The following is a 15628-nucleotide window of genomic DNA, read 5'->3' as shown; positions in this document are numbered from 1 at the left end:
TTACATACCCAACATTACTCATCTCATATGTATATACTGTACTCTATACCATCTACTGCATCTTGTTTACATACCCTACATTACTCATCTCATATGTATATACTGTACTCTATACCATCTACTGCATCTTGTTTACATACCCTACATTACTCATCTCATATGTATATACTGTACTCTATACCATCTACTGCATCTTGTTTACATACCCTACATTACTCATCTCATATGTATATACTGTACTCTATACCATCTACTGCATCTTGTTTACATACCCTACATTACTCATCTCATATGTATATACTGTACTCTATACCATCTACTGCATCTTGTTTACATACCCTACATTACTCATCTCATATGTATATACTGTACTCTATACCATCTACTGCATCTTGTTTACATACCCTACATTACTCATCTCATATGTATATACTGTACTCTATACCATCTACTGCATCTTGTTTACATACCCTACATTACTCATCTCATATGTATATACTGTACTCTATACCATCTACTGCATCTTGTTTACATACCCTACATTACTCATCTCATATGTATATACTGTACTCTATACCATCTACTGCATCTTGTTTACATACCCTACATTACTCATCTCATATGTATATACTGTACTCTATACCATCTACTGCATCTTGTTTACATACCCTACATTACTCATCTCATATGTATATACTGTACTCTATACCATCTACTGCATCTTGTTTACATACCCTACATTACTCATCTCATATGTATATACTGTACTCTATACCATCTACTGCATCTTGTTTACATACCCTACATTACTCATCTCATATGTATATACTGTACTCTATACCATCTACTGCATCTTGTTTACATACCCTACATTACTCATCTCATATGTATATACTGTACTCTATACCATCTACTGCATCTTGTTTACATACCTTCATATTACTCATCTCATATGTATATACTGAACTCTATACCATCTACTGCATCTTGTTTACATACCCTACATTACTCATCTCATATGTATATACTGAACTCTATACCATCTACTGCATCTTGTTTACATACCCTACATTACTCATCTCATATGTATATACTGTACTCTATACCATCTACTGCATCTTGTTTTACATACTCCTACATTACTCATCTCATATGTATATACTGTACTCTATACCATCTACTGCATCTTGTTTACATACCCTACATTACTCATCTCATATGTATATACTGTACTCTATACCATCTACTGCATCTTGTTTACATACCCTACATTACTCATCTCATATGTATATACTGAACTCTATACCATCTACTGCATCTTGTTTACATACCCTACATTACTTCATCTCATATGTATATACTGTACTCTATACCATCTACTGCATCTTGTTTACATACCCTACATTACTCATCTCATATGTATATACTGTACTCTATACCATCTACTGCATCTTGTTGACATACCCTACATTACTCATCTCATATGTATATACTGAACTCTATACCATCTACTGCATCTTGTTTACATACCCTACATTACTCATCTCATATGTATATACTGTACTCTATACCATCTACTGCATCTTGTTTACATACCCTACATTACTCATCTCATATGTATATACTGTACTCTATACCATCTACTGCATCTTGTTTACATACCCTACATTACTCATCTCATATGTATATACTGTACTCTATACCATCTACTGCATCTTGTTTACATACCCTACATTACTCATCTCATATGTATATACTGTACTCTATACCATCTAATGCATCTTGTTTACATACCCTACATTACTCATCTCATATGTATATACTGTACTCTATACCATCTACTGCATCTTGTTTACATACCCTACATTACTCATCTCATATGTATATACTGTACTCTATACCATCTACTGCATCTTGTTTACATATCTACATTACTCATCTCATATGTATATACTGAACTCTATACCATCTACTGCATATCTTGTTTACATACCCTACATTACTCATCTCATATGTATATACTGTACTCTATACCATCTACTGCATCTTGTTTACATACCCTACATTACTCATCTCATATGTATATACTGTACTCTATACCATCTACTGCATCTTGTTTACATACCCTACATTACTCATCTCTTATGTATACTGTACTCTATACCATCTACTGCATCTTGTTTACATACCCTACATTACTCATCTCTTATGTATATACTGTACTCTATACCATCTACTGCATCTTGTTTACATACCCTACATTACTCATCTCTTATGTATATACTGTACTCTATACCATCTACTGCATCTTGTTTACATACCCTACATTACTCATCTCTTATGTATATACTGTACTCTATACCATCTACTGCATCTTGTTTACATACCCTACATTACTCATCTCATATATATATACTGAACTCTATACCATCTACTGCATCTTGTTTACATACCCTACATTACTCATATCATATGTATATACTGTACTCTATACCATCTACTGCATCTTGTTGACATACCCTACATTACTCATCTCTATGTATATACTGTACTCTATACCATCTACTGCATCTTGTTTACATACCCTACATTACTCATCTCATATGTATATACTGTACTCTATACCATCTACTGCATCTTGTTGACATACCCTACATTACTCATCTCTTATGTATATACTGTACTCTATACCATCTACTGCATCTTGTTTACATACCCTACATTACTCATCTCATATGTATATACTGTACTCTATACCATCTACTGCATCTTGTTTACATACCCTACATTACTCATCTCATATGTATATACTGTACTGCTATACCATCTACTGCATCTTGTTTACATACCCTACATTACTCATCTCTTATGTATATACTGTACTCTATACCATCTACTGCATCTTGTTTACATACCCTCTACATTACTCATCTCATATGTATATACTGAACTCTATACCATCTACTGCATCTTATTTACATACCCTACATTACTCATCTCATATGTATATATACTGTACTCTATACCATCTACTGCATCTTGTTTACATACCCTACATTACTCATCTCATATGTATATACTGTACTCTATACCATCTACTGCATCTTGTTTACATACCCAACATTACTCATCTCATATGTATATACTGTACTCTATACCATCTACTGCCTCTATATGTATATACTGTACTGTGCTATACCATCTACTGCATCTTGTTTACATACCCTACATTACTCATCTCATATGTATATACTGTACTCTGTACCATCTACTGCATCTTGTTTACATACCCTACATTACTCATCTCATATGTATATACTGTACTGCTCTGTACCATCTACTGCATCTTGTTTACATACCTACATTACTCATCTCATATGTATATACTGTACTCTATACCATCTACTGCATCTTGTTTACATACTCCTACATTACTCATCTCATATGTATATACTGTACTCTATACCATCTACTGCATCTTGTTTACATACCCTACATTACTCATCTCATATGTATATACTGTACTCTATACCATCTACTGCATCTTGTTTACATACCCTACACTACTCATCTCATATGTATATACTGTACTCTATACCATCTACTGCATCTTGTTTACATACCCTACACTACTCATCTCATATGTATATACTGTACTCTATACCATCTACTGCATCTTGTTTACATACCCTACATTACTCATCTCATATGTATATATACTGTACTCTATACCATCTACTGCATCTTGTTTACATACCCTACATTACTCATCTCATATGTATATACTGTACTCTATACCATCTACTGCATCTTGTTTTGCATACCCTACATTACTCATCTCATATGTATATACTGTACTCTATACCATCTACTGCATCTTGTTTACATACCCAACATTACTTCATCTCATATGTATATACTGTACTCTATACCATCTACTGCCTCTATATGTATATACTGTACTCTATACCATCTACTGCATCTTGTTTACATACCCTACATTACTCATCTCATATGTATATACTGTACTCTATACCATCTACTGCATCTTGTTTACATACCCTACATTACTCATCTCATATGTATATACTGTACTCTATACCATCTACTGCATCTTGTTTACATACCCTACATTACTCATCTCATATATATATACTGTACTTCTATACCATCTACTGCATCTTGTTTTACATACCCTACATTACTCATCTCATATGTATATACTGTACTCTATACCATCTACTGCATCTTGTTTACATACCCTACATTACTCATCTCATATGTATATACTGTACTCCTATACCATCTACTGCATCTTGTTTACATACCCTACATTACTCATCTCATATGTATATAATACTGTACTCTATACCATCTACTGCATCTTGTTTATATACCCTACATTACTCATCTCGTGTATATATACTGTACTCTATACCATCTACTGCATCTTGTTTACATACCCTACATTACTCATCTCATATGTATATACTGTACTCTATACCATCTACTGCATCTTGTTTACATACCCTACACTACTCATCTCATATGTATATACTGTACTCTATACCATCTACTGCATCTTGTTTACATACCCTACACTACTCATCTCATATGTATATACTGTACTCTATACCATCTACTGCATCTTGTTTACATACCCTACACTACTCATCTCATATGTATATACTGTACTCTATACCATCTACTGCATCTTGTTTACATACCCTACATTACTCATCTCATATGTATATACTGTACTCTATACCATCTACTGCATCTTGTTTACATACCCTACATTACTCATCTCATATGTATATACTGTACTCTATACCATCTACTGCATCTTGTTTACATACCCTACATTACTCATCTCATATGTATATACTGTACTCTATACCATCTACTGCATCTTGTTTACATACCCAACATTACTCATCTCATATGTATATACTGTACTCTATACCATCTACTGCCTCTATATGTATATACTGTACTCTGTACCATCTACTGCATCTTGTTTACATGCCCTACATTACTCATCTCATATGTATATACTGTACCTATACCATCTACTGCATCTTGTTTACATACCCTACATTACTCGTCTCGTATGTATATAATGGTAAAATCTGTACCATCTACTGCATCTTGTTTACATACCTACATTACTCATCTCATATATATATACTGTACTCTATACCATCTACTGCATCTTGTTTGCATACCCTAAGCATTACTCATCTCATATGGTATATACTGTACTCTATACTCCATCTACTGCATCTTGTTTACATACCCAACATTACTCTCTCTTATATGTATATACTGTACTCTATACCATCTACTGCATCTTGTTTACATACCCAACATTACTCATCTCATATGTATATACTGTACTCTATACCATCTACTGATCTTTGTTTACATACCCTGTGTTACTCATCTCATATGTATATACTGTACTCTATACCATCTGCTGCATCTTGTTTACATACTACATTACTCATCTATATGTATATTACCACTCTATACCATCTACTGCCTCTATATGTATATACTGTACTCTATACCATCTACTGCATCTTGTTTACATACCCTACATTACTCATCTCATATGTATATACTGTACTCTATACCATCTACTGCATCTTGTTTACATACCCTACATTACTCATCTCATATGTATATACTGTACTCTATACCATCTACTGCATCTTGTTTACATACCCTACATTACTCATCTCATATGTATATACTGTACTCTATACCATCTACTGCATCTTGTTTACATACCCTACATTACTCATCTCATATGTATATACTGTACTCTATACCATCTACTGCATCTTGTTTACATACCCTACATTACTCATCTCATATGTATATACTGTACTCTATACCATCTACTGCATCTTGTTTACATACCCTACATTACTCATCTCATATGTATATACTGTACTCTATACCATCTACTGCATCTTGTTTACATACCCTACATTACTCATCTCATATGTATATACTGTACTCTATACCATCTACTGCATCTTGTTTACATACCCTACATTACTCATCTCATATGTATATACTGTACTCTATACCATCTACTGCATCTTGTTTACATACCCTACATTACTCATCTCATATGTATATACTGTACTCTATACCATCTACTGCATCTTGTTTACATACCCTACATTACTCATCTCATATGTATATACTGTACTCTATACCATCTACTGCATCTTGTTTACATACCCTACATTACTCATCTCATATGTATATACTGTACTCTATACCATCTACTGCATCTTGTTTACATACCCTACATTACTCATCTCATATGTATATACTGTACTCTATACCATCTACTGCATCTTGTTTACATACCCTACATTACTCATCTCATATGTATATACTGTACTCTATACCATCTACTGCATCTTGTTTACATACCCTACATTACTCATCTCATATGTATATACTGTACTCTATACCATCTACTGCATCTTGTTTACATACCCTACATTACTCATCTCATATGTATATACTGTACTCTATACCATCTACTGCATCTTGTTTACATACCCTACATTACTCATCTCATATGTATATACTGTACTCTATACCATCTACTGCATCTTGTTTACATACCCTACATTACTCATCTCATATGTATATACTGTACTCTATACCATCTACTGCATCTTGTTTACATACCCTACATTACTCATCTCATATGTATATACTGTACTCTATACCATCTACTGCATCTTGTTTACATACCCTACATTACTCATCTCATATGTATATACTGTACTCTATACCATCTACTGCATCTTGTTTACATACCCTACATTACTCATCTCATATGTATATACTGTACTCTATACCATCTACTGCATCTTGTTTACATACCCTACATTACTCATCTCATATGTATATACTGTACTCTATACCATCTACTGCATCTTGTTTACATACCCTACATTACTCATCTCATATGTATATACTGTACTCTATACCATCTACTGCATCTTGTTTACATACCCTACATTACTCATCTCATATGTATATACTGTACTCTATACCATCTACTGCATCTTGTTTACATACCCTACATTACTCATCTCATATGTATATACTGTACTCTATACCATCTACTGCATCTTGTTTACATACCCTACATTACTCATCTCATATGTATATACTGTACTCTATACCATCTACTGCATCTTGTTTACATACCCTACATTACTCATCTCATATGTATATACTGTACTCTATACCATCTACTGCATCTTGTTTACATACCCTACATTACTCATCTCATATGTATATACTGTACTCTATACCATCTACTGCATCTTGTTTACATACCCTACATTACTCATCTCATATGTATATACTGTACTCTATACCATCTACTGCATCTTGTTTACATACCCTACATTACTCATCTCATATGTATATACTGTACTCTATACCATCTACTGCATCTTGTTTACATACCCTACATTACTCATCTCATATGTATATACTGTACTCTATACCATCTACTGCATCTTGTTTACATACCCTACATTACTCATCTCATATGTATATACTGTACTCTATACCATCTACTGCATCTTGTTTACATACCCTACATTACTCATCTCATATGTATATACTGTACTCTATACCATCTACTGCATCTTGTTTACATACCCTACATTACTCATCTCATATGTATATACTGTACTCTATACCATCTACTGCATCTTGTTTACATACCCTACATTACTCATCTCATATGTATATACTGTACTCTATACCATCTACTGCATCTTGTTTACATACCCTACATTACTCATCTCATATGTATATACTGTACTCTATACCATCTACTGCATCTTGTTTACATACCCTACATTACTCATCTCATATGTATATACTGTACTCTATACCATCTACTGCATCTTGTTTACATACCCTACATTACTCATCTCATATGTATATACTGTACTCTATACCATCTACTGCATCTTGTTTACATACCCTACATTACTCATCTCATATGTATATACTGTACTCTATACCATCTACTGCATCTTGTTTACATACCCTACATTACTCATCTCATATGTATATACTGTACTCTATACCATCTACTGCATCTTGTTTACATACCCTACATTACTCATCTCATATGTATATACTGTACTCTATACCATCTACTGCATCTTGTTTACATACCCTACATTACTCATCTCATATGTATATACTGTACTCTATACCATCTACTGCATCTTGTTTACATACCCTACATTACTCATCTCATATGTATATACTGTACTCTATACCATCTACTGCATCTTGTTTACATACCCTACATTACTCATCTCATATGTATATACTGTACTCTATACCATCTACTGCATCTTGTTTACATACCCTACATTACTCATCTCATATGTATATACTGTACTCTATACCATCTACTGCATCTTGTTTACATACCCTACATTACTCATCTCATATGTATATACTGTACTCTATACCATCTACTGCATCTTGTTTACATACCCTACATTACTCATCTCATATGTATATACTGTACTCTATACCATCTACTGCATCTTGTTTACATACCCTACATTACTCATCTCATATGTATATACTGTACTCTATACCATCTACTGCATCTTGTTTACATACCCTACATTACTCATCTCATATGTATATACTGTACTCTATACCATCTACTGCATCTTGTTTACATACCCTACATTACTCATCTCATATGTATATACTGTACTCTATACCATCTACTGCATCTTGTTTACATACCCTACATTACTCATCTCATATGTATATACTGTACTCTATACCATCTACTGCATCTTGTTTACATACCCTACATTACTCATCTCATATGTATATACTGTACTCTATACCATCTACTGCATCTTGTTTACATACCCTACATTACTCATCTCATATGTATATACTGTACTCTATACCATCTACTGCATCTTGTTTACATACCCTACATTACTCATCTCATATGTATATACTGTACTCTATACCATCTACTGCATCTTGTTTACATACCCTACATTACTCATCTCATATGTATATACTGTACTCTATACCATCTACTGCATCTTGTTTACATACCCTACATTACTCATCTCATATGTATATACTGTACTCTATACCATCTACTGCATCTTGTTTACATACCCTACATTACTCATCTCATATGTATATACTGTACTCTATACCATCTACTGCATCTTGTTTACATACCCTACATTACTCATCTCATATGTATATACTGTACTCTATACCATCTACTGCATCTTGTTTACATACCCTACATTACTCATCTCATATGTATATACTGTACTCTATACCATCTACTGCATCTTGTTTACATACCCTACATTACTCATCTCATATGTATATACTGTACTCTATACCATCTACTGCATCTTGTTTACATACCCTACATTACTCATCTCATATGTATATACTGTACTCTATACCATCTACTGCATCTTGTTTACATACCCTACATTACTCATCTCATATGTATATACTGTACTCTATACCATCTACTGCATCTTGTTTACATACCCTACATTACTCATCTCATATGTATATACTGTACTCTATACCATCTACTGCATCTTGTTTACATACCCTACATTACTCATCTCATATGTATATACTGTACTCTATACCATCTACTGCATCTTGTTTACATACCCTACATTACTCATCTCATATGTATATACTGTACTCTATACCATCTACTGCATCTTGTTTACATACCCTACATTACTCATCTCATATGTATATACTGTACTCTATACCATCTACTGCATCTTGTTTACATACCCTACATTACTCATCTCATATGTATATACTGTACTCTATACCATCTACTGCATCTTGTTTACATACCCTACATTACTCATCTCATATGTATATACTGTACTCTATACCATCTACTGCATCTTGTTTACATACCCTACATTACTCATCTCATATGTATATACTGTACTCTATACCATCTACTGCATCTTGTTTACATACCCTACATTACTCATCTCATATGTATATACTGTACTCTATACCATCTACTGCATCTTGTTTACATACCCTACATTACTCATCTCATATGTATATACTGTACTCTATACCATCTACTGCATCTTGTTTACATACCCTACATTACTCATCTCATATGTATATACTGTACTCTATACCATCTACTGCATCTTGTTTACATACCCTACATTACTCATCTCATATGTATATACTGTACTCTATACCATCTACTGCATCTTGTTTACATACCCTACATTACTCATCTCATATGTATATACTGTACTCTATACCATCTACTGCATCTTGTTTACATACCCTACATTACTCATCTCATATGTATATACTGTACTCTATACCATCTACTGCATCTTGTTTACATACCCTACATTACTCATCTCATATGTATATACTGTACTCTATACCATCTACTGCATCTTGTTTACATACCCTACATTACTCATCTCATATGTATATACTGTACTCTATACCATCTACTGCATCTTGTTTACATACCCTACATTACTCATCTCATATGTATATACTGTACTCTATACCATCTACTGCATCTTGTTTACATACCCTACATTACTCATCTCATATGTATATACTGTACTCTATACCATCTACTGCATCTTGTTTACATACCCTACATTACTCATCTCATATGTATATACTGTACTCTATACCATCTACTGCATCTTGTTTACATACCCTACATTACTCATCTCATATGTATATACTGTACTCTATACCATCTACTGCATCTTGTTTACATACCCTACATTACTCATCTCATATGTATATACTGTACTCTATACCATCTACTGCATCTTGTTTACATACCCTACATTACTCACTACTGTATCTATATGTATATACTGTACTCTATACCATCTACTGCATCTTGTTGACATACCCTACATTACTCATCTCATATGTATATACTGTACTCTATACCATCTACTGCATCTTGTTTACATACCCTACATTACTCATCTCATATGTATATACTGTACTCTATACCATCTACTGCATCTTGTTGACATACCCTACATTACTCATCTCATATGTATATACTGTACTCTATACCATCTACTGCCTCTATATGTATATACTGTACTCTATACCATCTACTGCATCTTGTTTACATACCCTACATTACTCATCTCATATGTATATACTGTACTCTATACCATCTACTGCATCTTGTTTACATACCCTACATTACTCATCTCATATGTATATACTGTACTCTATACCATCTACTGCATCTTGTTTACATACCCTACATTACTCATCTCATATGTATATACTGTACTCTATACCATCTACTGCATCTTGTTTACATACCCAACATTACTCATCTCATATGTATATACTGTACTCTATACCATCTACTGCCTCTATATGTATATACTGTACTCTATACCATCTACTGCATCTTGTTTACATACCCTACATTACTCATCTCATATATATATACTGTACTCTATACCATCTACTGCATCTTGTTTACATACCCTACATTACTCATCTCATATGTATATACTGTCCTCTATACCATCTACTGCATCTTGTTTACATACCCTACATTACTCATCTCATATGTATATACTGTACTCTATACCATCTACTGCATCTTGTTTACATACCCTACATTACTCATCTCATATGTATATACTGTACTCTATACCATCTACTGCATCTTGTTTACATACCCTACATTACTCATCTCATATGTATATACTGTCCTCTATACCATCTACTGCATCTTGTTTACATACCCTACATTACTCATCTCATATGTATATACTGTCCTCTATACCATCTACTGCATCTTGTTTACATACCCTACATTACTCATCTCATATGTATATACTGTCCTCTATACCATCTACTGCATCTTGTTTACATACCCTACATTACTCATCTCATATATATATACTGTACTCTATACCATCTACTGCATCTTGTTTACATACCCTACATTACTCATCTCATATGTATATACTGTCCTCTATACCATCTACTGCATCTTGTTTACATACCCAACATTACTCATCTCATATGTATATACTGTACTCTATACCATCTACTGCCTCTATATGTATATACTGTACTCTATACCATCTACTGCATCTTGTTTACATACCCTACATTACTCATCTCATATGTATATACTGTACTCTATACCATCTACTGCATCTTGTTTACATACCCAACATTACTCATCTCATATGTATATACTGTACTCTATACCATCTACTGCATCTTGTTTACATACCCTACATTACTCATCTCATATGTATATACTGTACTCTATACCATCTACTGCATCTTGTTTACATACCCAACATTACTCATCTCATATGTATATACTGTACTCTATACCATCTACTGCCTCTATATGTATATACTGTACTCTATACCATCTACTGCATCTTGTTTACATACCCTACATTACTCATCTCATATGTATATACTGTACTCTATACCATCTACTGCATCTTGTTTACATACCCAACATTACTCATCTCATATGTATATACTGTACTCTATACCATCTACTGCATCTTGTTTACATACCCTACATTACTCATCTCATATGTATATACTGTACTCTATACCATCTACTGCATCTTGTTTACATACCCTACATTACTCATCTCATATGTATATACTGTACTCTATACCATCTACTGCATCTTGTTTACATACCCAACATTACTCATCTCATATGTATATACTGTACTCTATACCATCTACTGCATCTTGTTTACATACCCAACATTACTCATCTCATATGTATATACTGTACTCTATACCATCTACTGCATCTTGTTTACATACCCTACATTACTCATCTCATATGTATATACTGTACTCTATACCATCTACTGCATCTTGTTTACATACCCTACATTACTCATCTCATATGTATATACTGTACTCTATACCATCTACTGCCTCTATATGTATATACTGTACTCTATACCATCTACTGCATCTTGTTTACATACCCAACATTACTCATCTCATATGTATATACTGTACTCTATACCATCTACTGCATCTTGTTTACATACCCTACATTACTCATCTCATATGTATATACTGTACTCTATACCATCTACTGCATCTTGTTGACATACCCTACATTACTCATCTCATATGTATATACTGTACTCTATACCATCTACTGCATCTTGTTTACATACCCTACATTACTCATCTCATATATATATACTGTACTCTATACCATCTACTGCATCTTGTTTACATACCCTACATTACTCATCTCATATGTATATACTGTACTCTATACCATCTACTGCATCTTGTTTACATACCCTACATTACTCATCTCATATGTATATACTGTACTCTATACCATCTACTGCATCTTGTTTACATACCCTACATTACTCATCTCATATGTATATACTGTACTCTATACCATCTACTGCATCTTGTTTACATACCCTACATTACTCATCTCATATATATATACTGTACTCTATACCATCTACTGCATCTTGTTTACATACCCTACATTACTCATCTCATATGTATATACTGAACTCTATACCATCTACTGCATCTTGTTTACATACCCTACATTACTCATCTCATATATATATACTGTACTCTATACCATCTACTGCATCTTGTTTACATACCCTACATTACTCATCTCATATATATATACTGTACTCTATACCATCTACTGCATCTTGTTTACATACCCTACATTACTCATCTCATATGTATATACTGTACTCTATACCATCTACTGCATCTTGTTTACATACCCTACATTACTCATCTCATATGTATATACTGTACTCTATACCATCTACTGCATCTTGTTTACATACCCTACATTACTCATCTCATATGTATATACTGTACTCTATACCATCTACTGCATCTTGTTTACATACCCTACATTACTCATCTCATATGTATATACTGTACTCTATACCATCTACTGCATCTTGTTGACATACCCTACATTACTCATCTCATATGTATATACTGTACTCTATACCATCTACTGCATCTTGTTTACATACCCTACATTACTCATCTCATATGTATATACTGTACTCTATACCATCTACTGCATCTTGTTTACATACCCTACATTACTCATCTCATATGTATATACTGTACTCTATACCATCTACTGCATCTTGTTTACATACCCTACATTACTCATCTCATATATATATACTGTACTCTATACCATCTACTGCATCTTGTTTACATACCCTACATTACTCATCTCATATGTATATACTGAACTCTATACCATCTACTGCATCTTGTTTACATACCCTACATTACTCATCTCATATATATATACTGTACTCTATACCATCTACTGCATCTTGTTTACATACCCTACATTACTCATCTCATATATATATACTGTACTCTATACCATCTACTGCATCTTGTTTACATACCCTACATTACTCATCTCATATGTATATACTGTACTCTATACCATCTACTGCATCTTGTTTACATACCCTACATTACTCATCTCATATGTATATACTGTACTCTATACCATCTACTGCATCTTGTTTACATACCCTACATTACTCATCTCATATGTATATACTGTACTCTATACCATCTACTGCATCTTGTTTACATACCCTACATTACTCATCTCATATATATACTGTACTCTATACCATCTACTGCATCTTGTTTACATACCCTACATTACTCATCTCATATGTATATACTGAACTCTATACCATCTACTGCATCTTGTTTACATACCCTACATTACTCATCTCATATATATATACTGTACTCTATACCATCTACTGCATCTTGTTTACATACCCTACATTACTCATCTCATATATATATACTGTACTCTATACCATCTACTGCATCTTGTTTACATACCCTACATTACTCATCTCATATATATATACTGTACTCTATACCATCTACTGCATCTTGTTTACATACCCTACATTACTCATCTCATATATATATACTGTACTCTATACCATCTACTGCATCTTGTTTACATACCCTACATTACTCATCTCATATATATATACTGTACTCTATACCATCTACTGCATCTTGTTGACATACCCTACATTACTCATCTCATATGTATATACTGTACTCTATACCATCTACTGCATCTTGTTTACATACCCTACATTACTCATCTCATATATATATACTGTACTCTATACCATCTACTGCATCTTGTTTACATACCCTACATTACTCATCTCATATGTATATACTGTACTCTATACCATCTACTGCATCTTGTTTACATACCCTACATTACTCATCTCATATGTATATACTGTACTCTATACCATCTACTGCATCTTGTTTACATACCCTACATTACTCATCTCATATGTATATACTGTACTCTATACCATCTACTGCATCTTGTTTACATACCCTACATTACTCATCTCATATGTATATACTGAACTCTATACCATCTACTGCATCTTGTTTACATACC

This window comes from Oncorhynchus gorbuscha, linkage group LG18 (genome assembly GCF_021184085.1).
Source record: "Oncorhynchus gorbuscha isolate QuinsamMale2020 ecotype Even-year linkage group LG18, OgorEven_v1.0, whole genome shotgun sequence".
Classification (NCBI taxonomy): domain Eukaryota; kingdom Metazoa; phylum Chordata; class Actinopteri; order Salmoniformes; family Salmonidae; genus Oncorhynchus; species Oncorhynchus gorbuscha.
This window is presented reverse-complemented; position numbering follows the sequence as displayed.